At 44.8% G+C, this 8761-nt stretch overlaps 1 long non-coding RNA gene across 1 annotated transcript; it reads right to left on the bottom strand.

The window, feature by feature from the left end:
• Positions 1–2236: 2236 nt before the first annotated feature.
• Positions 2237–7302, bottom strand: LOC119471008. Its single transcript, XR_005200002.1, has 3 exons — positions 6889–7302; positions 4670–4977; positions 2237–2942 (listed from the first exon to the last, which is right to left on the bottom strand). It is a non-coding gene; the product is annotated as an uncharacterized LOC119471008 (long non-coding RNA).
• Positions 7303–8761: the final 1459 nt, after the last annotated feature.

Below are 8761 nucleotides of genomic sequence, written 5' to 3'. Positions count from 1 at the left end.
GTAGTATCTTATGGATTATTATATAGAAAATTATAGTACACTGAAAAAGCATTATGTCAGGAGAGAAATAGACTGAGAGTATTTTTACAGCACATACATTCCCCAGAAGAGAAAAAAAGAAACAAATAATATTTTATTTTTTTATCAGATAGACATATCGCAATATTTGGTGTAATCATCACAAGAATTTATAGGACTCAAATAACTTTACATAATTTTCAATCAATGCAAATGAAAGCAAGAAATGAAAAAAATGAACATAGAACAAGCAGGACAAATTGAAAAGCTCAGCAAAATGGTAGATTTAAACCCCAAAATATCAGAAATTAGATAACATAAGTATTTAAATTCCCTGATTAAAAGACAGATTGTTACCCTGAATAACACTGAATTTCATATGCTACTTACAAAACACAAGACTAAAATATCAGAATTCTCAAAGATTTAACAATAATGTCAAACTAGACACTAAGGTTAAAGCATTCCTAAAGACAAAGGAAAGTAATCTCATGATGATGAAAATTAGATCTGTCAAGAAGACATAACAATTCTAAATTTACATGTAACTAATAGCATAGACTCAAATTTTATTACTCTCTCTGATTTCTAATGGAATAACAAGACAAAAATCAGTTCATATTAACAAGAGTATACATTTGTAAACTTGACTTGGTCTTTATAGAATACTGCACCCAATATCTGCAGAATACACACTTAGTTCACACACAAAAATTACAAAATGCTGGGCATTAAGCAAGTCTCAACAAATTTCAAGAACTGAAGTCATAGAGTATGTCACATGACCAAAGGGGAATTAAGCTAGAAGTCAGTAACAAGGCGATATTCACAAAGTAGCCATATGTTTGGAAACTTCTAACTATGCTTCTAACTAAACCTATAGATTCAGAGAGGAAAAAAACAGTAGGAAGTTAGAAAATATTTTGAACAGAATAATTATGAAAATACAACAAATCAAGTTTTGTTTGATGCAGCTAAAGCTGTGCTGAAAGAAAATCTATGGCCTTGAACATCTCTAATTTGAGAGACAGTATCTTAAAAAAACTATGGAAAATATATATTATATATAATACTTATTATATTATACTTATTAAAGTAGGTGCTCATTCTCATTAATAATTAGGTAAATGCAATTAGTATCTCAATAATATTTTATTACAAACTCACCAGAATGGCTAAAATTCAAAAGACTGGCAATACCAAATGTTGACAAAGATAATTACTGCCTATGCTGCTGGTGGAAATGTAAGTTGATACAATTACTTTAGAAGATTGTTTGGTGATATCTACTAAGCAGAAATGTGTGCGTGTGTGTGTGTGTATGTGTGTGCATGCACACATGCGCGCTTTTTCTGTCAAAGGTCCTGTGCCCCGTGCACCTCCAGGCTCACAAGGCAGAGATGTAAGTGCCTTGTGAGCCTCTAGGTGCATGGGGCAGACAGGACCTTTGATAGAAAAAGCGAAGGAATTCTATTACAAGGCAATCTTTGTAGTGCTTTCCCTTTTCCACTGGAGACTTTGAATAGAAAAACATTGGGACTGAGTGTTTAAGAGGTGATCATCTGGGAGCCTTCAAGGTTTCGGTAAATGTCTTAGTCCATTCCTGTGGCTATTAAAATATTTTAGACTTTGTCACTTAATAAACAACAGAAATTTATTTCTGACAGTTCTGGAGGCTGAGAAGTCCAAGGTCAAGGTGCCAGAAGGTGTTTGGTGAGGGCTACTTCCTTATAGACAGGGCTATCTCACTGTGCCCTCACATGGTAAAAAGGAGCTGGCTAGCTCTCTGCAGTCTCTCCTGTTTGACGGGGCACTAATCCCAGTCATGATGGCTGCACTCTCACGATCAGTCACATCTGAAAAGGTCCCACCTCCTAATATATCAACGTGGGGGTTCAGATTTCAACACATGAATTTGGAGGGAACACATTCAGACCATAGCAGTTGGTCCTTTGAATACTGGACCTAAAATCAGGTATTCTGGCCGGGCATGCGGTGGCTGATGCCTGTAATCCCAGCACTTTGAGAGGCTGAGGCAGGTGGATCCTGAGGTCAGGAGATTGAGATCATCCTGGCCAACATGGTGAAACCCCATCTTTACTAAAATACACACAAAAAAATACTGAGGTGTGGTGGTGCGTGCCTGTAGTTCCAGCTACCCAGGAGGCTGAGGCAGGGGAATTGCTTGAACCCAGGAGGCAGAGGTTGCAGTGAGCCAAGATCGTGCCACTGCACTCTAGCCTTGATGACAGAGCAAGACTCTGTCTCAAAAAAACAAAAAAATCAGGTACTCTGAATATTGGCTCTACATTCAATGTCCTGCTTTTTTCTTTTTTCTTTTCTAGTTGTGTGAATTTTGACAAATTACTTAACTTCCCCCGGGGCTCATTTACGAAAGGAAACAATGTAAGCCTGACATTAGATCATGAAGGGGTCTAATTAGTGCATATATTAAGACACTTTCCCCTTCTCCCAAAGCAGGTATAGAGAAAAGAAGGTAGCATTTACCTCAAAGAGGGTTAGGCAAGAGAGATTCAAGGGATCTTTGAAGTTGCAACAGATATGAAAGTAGAAAAGATGTCTAGGGTACAAGAGGAGATGGGTCCCAAAAGCAGGAGACGGATGGAAGGGAAGGTTGACTGGGCAGTCCTCTGAGCTGCCAAATGAAGATTCTTTACATTATCCCTGACCAGCCATTGTGGTCAAGTGGCTCTAGAAATGAGGAATGGGAATGTGCCAGGACAGAAAACCAGACAAGGCATTACATACCTCCTCCTGTGTGCACACACACCAGTAAGAGTGGGTTCTTCACTTCATCTGGACTCCCATGGCATCCTGTATATTCCTCTATTTTAGCGTGTGTCAGTGCCAGGCAGTCAATACTCAATGGCACTTCTGTCCACCTCCCACTACACTATGAATTTCTGAAAAAAAAGGAAACAGTGTTTTATTCATCGTTGAGCCCTAGCACCTAGCAGAGTGAGTAGCATAAGAGTCTCTCAATAAATGTTGACCTAATAAATCGATGAACAAAACAATGAATGACATCATTCTGCTTACAGAAATCAGAGCCCTGGACTGCACAGGCACCATGAAAATCCTGCCAAATGGAGCGCCCTGAACCTCCCTTCCACAGTTCTCACCCACTCGACCCATAACGTCTCTTCCAACTGACTTGCTCTTACTTTGCCTCCCCCAGATTTCTTCCCAGACTTTCAGGGAGAAGCCCAGAGCCCGAGGGTACCCTCCTTGGCTTCTCTTACTTCATCCAAAATATTCAACCATCGGTTGACTGGTGTTAATTTGAATGTTGCTTCTGTTTTCTTCTCCAAATCTAGGTGAAACTAGATTTTTTTTTTTTTTTTGAGACGGCGTCTTGCTCTGTCACCCAGGCTAGAGTGCAGTGGTATGATCACAGCTCACTGCAGCCTTGACCTCCCAGGCCCAAACAATCCTCCCATCTCAGCCTCCAGAGTAGTTGAGACCACAGGCATGTGCCAACATACTCTGCTAATTTTTGTAGAAACGGGGTTTCACCATGTTGCCCAGGCTGGTCTTGCGCTCCTGGGCTCCGGTAGATCCACCCCCCTTAGCTCCCAAAGTGCAGGGATTACAGATGTGAGCCACAGCACCCCACCTACAACTAGATTCTTGATAGTGACTGACGAAATGATGCCCTGCTCAGGCTCTGCCCCAGCCTTCATTCATTGCTTCCAGATCAATAACTGGGGTTAGCTCTGAGGGTAGTCCAGGTAGAGAAATACAGACCTGGATACAGAAGAAAACATCTTATGTTCAGAAAGAGCTGCAGGGCTTGGCTTGGTATCAGCATGAACTAGGGGGATGCAGAGGGGACGGTTTGGAAGGATGATAAACAGGAGAGGGAGGGACCACTGACTCAGGAACTGTCTTGGAGGTACTATTAATTTGTTTCTGAATGGTTCCTTGAGGCTTGGACATGACAATGCCTTACATTAAATTACAGGAAGAGGCTGCAGTGCCTTGGCAGAGGAAGGGGTCAGAATGCTCAGGGAGATAGGGCTGTTGGAACAAACTTATTAGGTGATACCTAGACTCCCTGGGAGGGTTCAAGGACATTCCCTTCAAATATGTCAGTGAGGGGCAACCACATTTATCGGTGTGGGAATGACAACATCTTTGGGAAGCTTAGTAATGATTGTCCACTCTAGGCCAGGGTAAAAATAGGTGATTCTGCCATGTACCTGGGCTACCTAGTGTAAACGAAGATGCTAGGATTTCGAAAAAACAAAGACCCGGTGTCTGCTCTTAACCATCAGAGTCAAGATGAATATAAATCATAACAGCCAGTAAGGCCAGAGTGCTTGAGTCCATAGAGTATTTGATGATGGCTAATAGACCATGATGTTCCTACGAGTGAGCTAGTTGAGCAGCTAATGAGGGTACTGCATGACTTGTAGAACAATTTAAAATATCAAGAGCTGTCAAGAAAGTTGATGTACCCACAGTTTCCAGACCTGAGCCAGTTCTCAGACCCCACAGGCTGCATCCTCTTGTGAAAGGATCCTGCAATGCCTCCCACGCTAGTGAAGTGTTTAGGGGTTCAGTGGTCTAAGGCATGTTGGGACATGCCCTGTAAGATAAAGAACAAGTCATTACACCCTGTACTTACTAGGACTCAGAAGGAGATACAGTGCTTAGTGAGCCTCTTTGGATTTTGGAGAATGATAAGTTGTATTGAGGAATACTTCTCCCACTAATGTGTTGAGTGACTTAAGAGGCTGTCAGTTTTGCGTGGGGCCCAGAACAAGGAGAGCTCTGGAGCAGATCCAAGCTGCCATGCCAGGTGCCCTTAGCTCATATGATCTGCCGATCCAATGATACTAGAGGATCTGTGACAGATAGGGATGCTGTGTATAGTGTTTAGCAAGCCCCATCATAGAGTCATAGGCAAGGCTCCTAGGGTTCTTCTGGAGCTACCTGCTTCAAAATAGAAGAACCCACTGTTTGAAAACCAGCTCCCAGTATTGCTATTGAGCCATTTAAGAGACTGGGCATTTCTCCCTCCTGCAAACACCTCCATTTATTTCTTCCCTTTATATAAAATTCCTTAAAAGAATTTCCATATTCACTATCTCCACCTGTTCTTTTTCCATTCTGTTTTGAAACGACTTCGTCATTTATCCTCACAATTCCACTAGTACCACTGTTACAAATTCACCAGTGACTTCCATGTTGTACATGCAGTGACCAATTTGAAGTCTTCTTCCTACTTGATCTGTCAGCAGCATCTGAGCTAATTGGACACTCCCTCATTGAAACAGCTTCTCCCCATGTTCCCCAAGACATCACTCTCTCTCAGTCCTCTTCCTGTCTCACTGGTTATCCTCATCCCTGTGGCTGGTTTCCTCTAATACCCCAAACCACCCAAGGCCAGTCACTGATTTTTTTTTCTTTTTTTTTTTTTGCTTTTTCTCTCTACCTATACTCTCTCTTCTGAGGTGATTCTGTCCCATCCATAGCTTTAATTTTTCATGGACTGCCCACTTCCAAGTTTATATCTACGGCCCCCCATCTTCTCTCCTGAACTCCAGATTCCTGTATCCAACAGCCCATTAGACATCTCCCCTCTGTGAGGCATCTCAGACTTAACAATTCCAAAACCAAATCCTGAATCTCCTACCTCCCAACCTGTTCCCCCACCAGCCTTCCCCATCTTAGTAAACGACAGCTTCATCCCTCTGGCTGTTCAGACTGAAGAAGTTGACTTCTTTCCTTCCAATCCCATCCATCAGAAAATCTTGCCAGCTCTTCCTTCAAAATATTTAGAATCTGGTAAATCCTTAGTCTAAGGCACCATCATCTCTTGCTTAGATTATTGTATCCTGTTTCCATGCTTCCAGCCCTGCCCTCTTCAATTTGTTTAAAACAGCAGCCAGCATAATCCTGTCTTGCTTCTGAAAACCCTCCACAGGCTCCCCATCTCATCAAGAGAAATATCCAAGTCCTCAGAGTGACCCCTGAGGCCCACAGAGCCTACACAGCCTCTGCCTCTGATTCCCCTCTGATCTCACCTCCTGCCATGTTCCCTCCACCCTTTCCAGAACACTTCCTCTGCTTCAGACCTGGCTCCCTCACTTCGGCTCCAGTTTCCCTTCCCCAGAGATACTACACTCTTCTATCTCTTATATACTCTTCTTCTTCTTTTTCTTTTTTTTTTTTTTGTAGCATGTCTTGCCACCTAACATATTATATGCCAGTTTCATTGTTTGCCTCCCCCTAGCCCGGTAGATTAAGCTCTGGAGACAGAAAGAGCTGATTTGTTCTGTATTTGTCTATGGCCCCAGGACTTAACACAGTGGCTGGAAGAAGAGATATGCCAAATTGGTAATGGAGAGTGCACGCGTGAATGTCAGATCCTTTGCTAAGCTGAAGGCAGAGGAGGGGAAATGCAGATCAAAAATGATCAAGACCCAGCCCCAACCTTTAGGACCTCCCATCTTGGTACCCTTCCCCAGAGCACAGGGTGTGGTCTTTCATAAGGCCACAACACACAGTTACAACCAGAAAAGTGTGGTCAAGCCTACCGAGTAAGTGATTGTTTTGCTTTTGCCCCCTTTCAACTTAGGATGTTACTTTATGTCAGAGACTTGCCAGAGACCCGTTTGCTACAGCAAATTCAGATGTTAACACCCAAAACCACATATATTTTCTGCTCTCCTGTGAATGTAAGGATTTCATGTGGCTAGCCTGGTCTTTAAAGATAGACCAGGTCAAGAGTTTCCTAGGTGTCTGAGTGACACCACCCACGCCTCTCCAGCCAATCCCCTCAAAAGTCTCCTGACCCTGCAAAGGCAGATCCTGAAATCACACAATTTACAATTCACTGACCTCTGAAAGAGCAAGTCACCTCCAAGGAGGGCTCTGGACCAAAGCATTCCTGAGCCAGATTCCTTGTTGACACTGGTCTCTGGTTACATCCCAGGCATAAAAAGGCAGGAAATTCTTCAAAGCTAGGGAGTGCTTCCCCACCTTTGTCCCCAGCAGAACTCCTTCCCCTACTCCACCCTCCACAGAGGGACTCACTGTAAGTTCAACAGCATAAATGCTGCAAGGGGAGGCATTTTGAGGTTACACACTAGATATACTATATATAGCTAAAGTAACTACAGGTCTTGTCTCGTGTTATTCGCCTTGGCAAGGGTTGAAAGCCTTAAACAATTCCTCCCAAGCATGCCCTGTTGTGAGTCCCTTTTCCTGTCCAAAACCCTTCCCTGACCCAGACCCTGGGAGTCACCTTTCTTCCTCCGGCCACTCCCCACTCATCCTCTTTCAGCCTCCTGACAAAGCAGGGACTTTCCCACATGAGTCTAGGTCTGCCCTGGAGTAGCAGAACCACGCCACGGCCCTGGAGTTGTGGGACCACGCTACGGCCAAATGAGGCATCTGCTCTGACCCTTGGCAGTTTCCTGAACTGTGAGTGTCCTGTTCTCCCAGGCCGGGGTCAGAGGGAACAAATGCAAGACCCAGATGAAGCACCTCCCTGACTACATGCCAACAGCCAATTCCACTCCTCCATCCTGACACCTGCTCTGTTAGCCTTGCCACCCTCTCAACACAACCTTCTGAAAGGGGAAAAGTTCCCTCATCCCCCTCAAAGGGCGTGCGATGGCAGTATGGCCCACTTCTTTGCTGCCTGCTGCTCAAACCCCTAGTGGGAGTGGGCAGATGGACAGGTCATGGGAAACGTGAGCTCCAACCCCATGGCAGCATCTGGGGCTGAGTGTGTACAGCTCCTGAGGCCCCAGTGGGTGTGTGTTACAGTGCACTCTTTCAGCTTTACCTCTCCAGGCAGCTTGTGCTAATCAGCTCAGTTAGACCCTCTGCCTTATCACAAGGACAGAGGGCTTTCTGTATCCCAGGTTCTTGCCCTGCTACATCGGAAAAATCGGATCCTGTGTGGGCTTAGAGAATGAGTGCAAGGTTTTATTGAATGGTGGAGGTAGCTCTCAGCAGATAGATGGGGAGTGAGAAGGGGGATGGAGTGGGAAGGTGGTCTTCCCCTGGAGTCGGGCCGGTCAGCAGCTGGGCTCTCCTCCAACCACCCTCTGGGTCGTTCTGCTGTTGATGGCCTGTTGGCATCTGCGTGTTCTTCTGCCTGTGTGTTCCTGTCGATGTCCAGCCACGGGTGTGTGTTTCTGCCGATGTGTTCCTTTTGACATCCAGCTGTTTGTGTATGTGCCTGCTAAGGTCTTGGGGTGTTTATAGGCACAGGATCGGGGAGTGACAGGCCAGGGTGGTCTTGGAAAATGCAACATTTGGGAGACAAAACAGGAGTGCCTGTCCTCACCTAGGTCCGTGGGCACAGGCCCAAGGGTGGAGCCCTTGCCAGGAACCCTACCTTTCTCTACCCAGCACTTCCCTGCACCCCTCCCATATCACTTCCACACAGCCCTGGACCTGGGCTAAGACGTAGCAGTATTTGCCATTCCCAGTTGGCACTGTGGGGTTCATCATCTACACCAACTTTATCATTTTCTCAGAGGAGAAGACCAAGGCGCAGAAAGTGGAAGCCATGTGTTCAAGGTCAAAGAACCTGTTAGGGTCAGAGCTGGGGCAGGAATCCCTGACTAACAGACCCCCACCAGGCTCCTCTGTGGCACCAAACTCTTCACTTATGTTATTTGGAGTTTTTCCATTCCTGGTTCTTGCTCTTCTTGTACCACATTTTGAATCTTCCTTAGGGAGTTATTGCTTCCAGAGT

The sequence above is a fragment of the Cebus imitator genome, unplaced genomic scaffold, assembly GCF_001604975.1.
Source record: "Cebus imitator isolate Cc_AM_T3 unplaced genomic scaffold, Cebus_imitator-1.0 Scaffold47, whole genome shotgun sequence".
NCBI classification, from domain to species: domain Eukaryota; kingdom Metazoa; phylum Chordata; class Mammalia; order Primates; family Cebidae; genus Cebus; species Cebus imitator.
The sequence above is the reverse complement of the archived record's forward strand: the minus strand, read 5'-3'. Positions and strand labels throughout refer to the sequence as shown.